Here is a 4,015-nt window from a genome sequence, read left to right as displayed (position 1 = left end):
AACAGATTGTTTCAACTATTTTTGGATCAATTTGTAGTAGTGTTTATAAATGATATCTTGGTTTATTCCAAATCAAAGGAAGATCATGATACTCATCTTGAGTAGACCTTCAGATACTTCGTGATAAAAAGTTATATGCCAAATTGTCCAAATGCAAATTTTGGTTATCTAAGATTTCTTTTCTCGGTCATATAGTGTCGGCAGAAGGCATTAGAGTGGATCCTAAAATATTCAAGCCATAGTAGATTGGCAATCTCCAAAAAATATTACAGAAGTTCAGAGTTTCTTGGGACTTACTGGTTATTATAGAAGATTTGTGAAGAAATTTTGAATGTTATCTTTGCCACTAACCAAACTGTTGCGAAAAGATGTGCCATTTGTTTGGACAGAGAAATGCCAAGAAAGCTTTGAGATGCTAAAAAGAATTGTAACCGAAGCTCCAGTGCTTGTGCAACCTGAGTCGGGTAAATAGTATATAGTTTATAGTGATTCATCCCATAATGGATTGGGTTGTGTGCTGATGGAAGAAGGAAAGGTTATGGCTTAGGCCTCCAGACAATTGAAGAATCATGAGTGAAATTACCTGACGCATGATTTAGAATTGGCTGCAGTGGTTTTCGCTCTAAAAATTTGGCGACATTATTTGTATGGTGAGCGTTGTTATTACACGGACCATAAAAGTCTAAAATATTTATTAACTCAAAAATAGTTGAATTTAAGGCAACGAAGATGGATTGAACTTCTAAAGGATTATGATTTAGTTATTGAATATCATCCGGGAAAGGCTAATGTGGTAGCAGATGCACTTAGTCGAAAGACTTTTGCAGCTCTAAGGGCTTTAGATACACATGTGTCATTTAATGATGATGGTGTTTTAATTGCTGAATTAAAATTAAAGCCGATATTTCTAGATCGAATTAAAGAGCTATAAGGTCGAGATAAGAAATGTTTAATGAGGTTGAAGCAAGTTGAAAATGAGGAAATTAACGATTTTGAAATAAGGGATAATGGATGTTTATATTATCAAGGAAGACTTTTGTATGCCCAAGGATGAGGAATTGAGGAAAAACATTCTTTGCGAGGAGCATTACAGTCCGTTGACGATGCATCTCGGTGGAAATAAGATGTATCAATACTTAAAGAGTCGCTATTGGTGGCCAGGTATGAAAAGAGTTGTAACCGAGTTTGTAGCAAAATGTTTGACATGTCAATAAGTGAAAGCTGAACATCAAGTACCTTCCGGACTACTACAACCAATGTCTATTCCTGAATGGAAGTGGGAGTGAGTTATAATGGATTTTATTTCGGGGTTACCTTTGTCACCAGGTAAAAAGGACTCAATATGGGTAATTGTAGATCGATTGACCAAAACAGCTCCTTTCATTCCAGTTCGAGTAGATTAATCGATGGATAAATATGTTGAAATGTATATAAAAGAAATAGTTAGATTGCATGGAGTGCCGATATCGATAGTGTCTGATCGAGACCCAAGGTTTACCTCAAGATTCTGGAAATCTTTACATGGGGCATTGGGTACTCGATTGAATTTTAGTACAGCTTTTCATCCGCAGAAAGATGGGCAATCAGAGAGAGCTATTCAGATATTAGAGGATATGCTGAGGGCATGTGTAATTGAGTTTATGGGATCATGGGAAAAATATTTGCCTTTAGCGGAATTTGCGTATAACAATAGTTATCAATAAGGTATTAAGATGGCTCCATATGAAGCTCTGTATGGGAGAAAATGCAGAACACCATTAAATTGGTTTGAATTAAAAGATTGAGATCTGGTTGGGCCAGATTTGATGAAAGATATGGAGGATAAAGTGAAAATTATCCAGAGTAATTTAAAGATAGCTTCGGATCGACAGAAGTCGTATGCAGATTTGAAAAGGAAAGAAATAGATCATCAAGTGGGAGACAAAGTGTTTTTTTAAAGTATCACCTTGGAAGAAAGTATTACGTTTTGGGCAAAAAGGAAAACTGAGTTCGAGATTTATTGGACCGTATGAGATATTGAAAAAGATTGGACCTGTGGCTTATCAATTAGCCTTACCACCGGACATGGATAAGATCCACAAATGTTTTTCATGTATCAATGCTTAGAAGGTACATATCAGATCCTGCGCATATTATCACTCCTGAGGAGATAGAGATTCGACCAGACTTGATTTATGAGGAAGAATCGATACGAATTTTGGCAAAGAAAATCAAGGAATTACGTAACAAAAGGATTCTGCTAGTCAAAGTGCTTTGGCAGAATCACAAATTGAAAGAGGCTACCTGCGAAAGGGAGGAGGATATGGAAAAATAGTTTCCACATCTTTTTAATTCAGGTACTCCTTTAAAATTCGAGGATGAATTTTATTAAGGGGAGAGAATTGTAATGCCCAAAAAAAAATTTAAGGATTAAATTGAAAAGATTTAAAAATACAAGGATTTATTAAACTAAATAATGAAAGATGAGGATGAATAGGATTCATATCTTAGACTAAATTGTAAGAGATGATGATTAAAAGGATATTCAATTAGTGGGGAATTAAGATAAGAGATAAGATGAAGACGGGAATAGGAAGTCAACCCTTTCATCTTCTTCTATTCTTGCCGTGGAAAACTCTCCCCTTCATCTCAAAGGTAAGTTTTCGATTTAATGGTTATTTCCTTTTATTTTTTATGGGGATTGAAGCTTTGTACTATGGAAGCTAAAGGAAGGTTTAAATGAGATTAAAACTTAGTTATTGATGAGATATTAGAGATTAAAGATAATGGGTTTTTGAGTGACATGATGAAATATAAAGGTGTATGGATGTTTTATGGTAGATATGACTTGTCATCAAGTTAATTAAGAAATATGAAGTGTTAGAATTGGATTTAGAACATGTTAAAAATTGGGTATGATTCTTGAATCTCGTGTAGAAGATAAGATTTTGAGGTTAAGGATATGGTAAATGTGCATAAATGAGTTTAAATGAAGGTATTTGAGTTAAGGGTATGAACGGGGTTGAAATATGGAGCATTTAAGCTGGAATGAAGTGAATTTCGTACTCAAAATGTAAATTCTGGGCAAGGTGCATCGATGCATAAGTGGTGCATCGATGCATAAGTAGTGCATCGATGCACACCTAAATAAATAAACATCGAATGCACTAAGTGTATCGATACACAGGTAGTGTATCGATGCAATCCCTTAAGATGAAAACATCGAATGCATATAGTGCATCAATGCGTAGGTGTGTACCGATGCACCAGTGAGAGGATGCATCGATACACTATAAAATGTACTGATGAATACATCAAATAAATGAATGAAAATAGCCTTTATTTTAGTTTAAGAAATTAAAGATTTCAAATATACTAATAAGTGATATTGAATGTGTCTTTAATGGATGCTTGAATAGATCGAAATCAAGCTCCCGAGTCTAGCAAAACAAAAGGCAAAGACAAAGTAGCTGAGTAATCGGAATTGCGTATTGGAAATAATAGCAAGGTGAACCAGGTGAGTGCATTTAATTACGTACGTACATGTGATAGTAGTTAAAATAGCATAATCTATTGATGTATGTATAGTGATTACCGAATGGCACTTTATGTGCTAGAATGATAAGGAAATCATACTGAGTGTATGGATTTCCATATGGAGCACTAAGTGTGCTAAATGATAAGGAAATCATATTGAAATTATGGATTTCCAGATAGGGAATATTATGTGCTAAAATGGTAAGGGAATCATACTGAGTGTATGAGTTTCCAGATAAAGCACTAAGGGTGCTAAATGATAAGGAAATCATATTGAAAATATGGATTTTCAGATAGGGCATATTATGTGCTAAAATGGTAACAAAATCATACTAATGGTATGGATTTTCGAATAGGGCACTTTGTGTGCTAAAATGAAAAGAGAAGCATACTAAGTGTATGGTTTTCCAGATAGAGCACTGATAGTGCTAATATTAAAAGGAAATTACATGACTTGTATGAATTTCCTATGGAATGTATGGATTCCAATAATGATTGA

Source organism: Hibiscus syriacus, unplaced genomic scaffold, assembly GCF_006381635.1.
Source record: "Hibiscus syriacus cultivar Baekdansim isolate YM2019G1 unplaced genomic scaffold, ASM638163v2 tig00110505_pilon, whole genome shotgun sequence".
In the NCBI taxonomy this organism is placed as follows: domain Eukaryota; kingdom Viridiplantae; phylum Streptophyta; class Magnoliopsida; order Malvales; family Malvaceae; genus Hibiscus; species Hibiscus syriacus.
The sequence above is the reverse complement of the archived record's forward strand: the minus strand, read 5'-3'. Positions refer to the sequence as shown.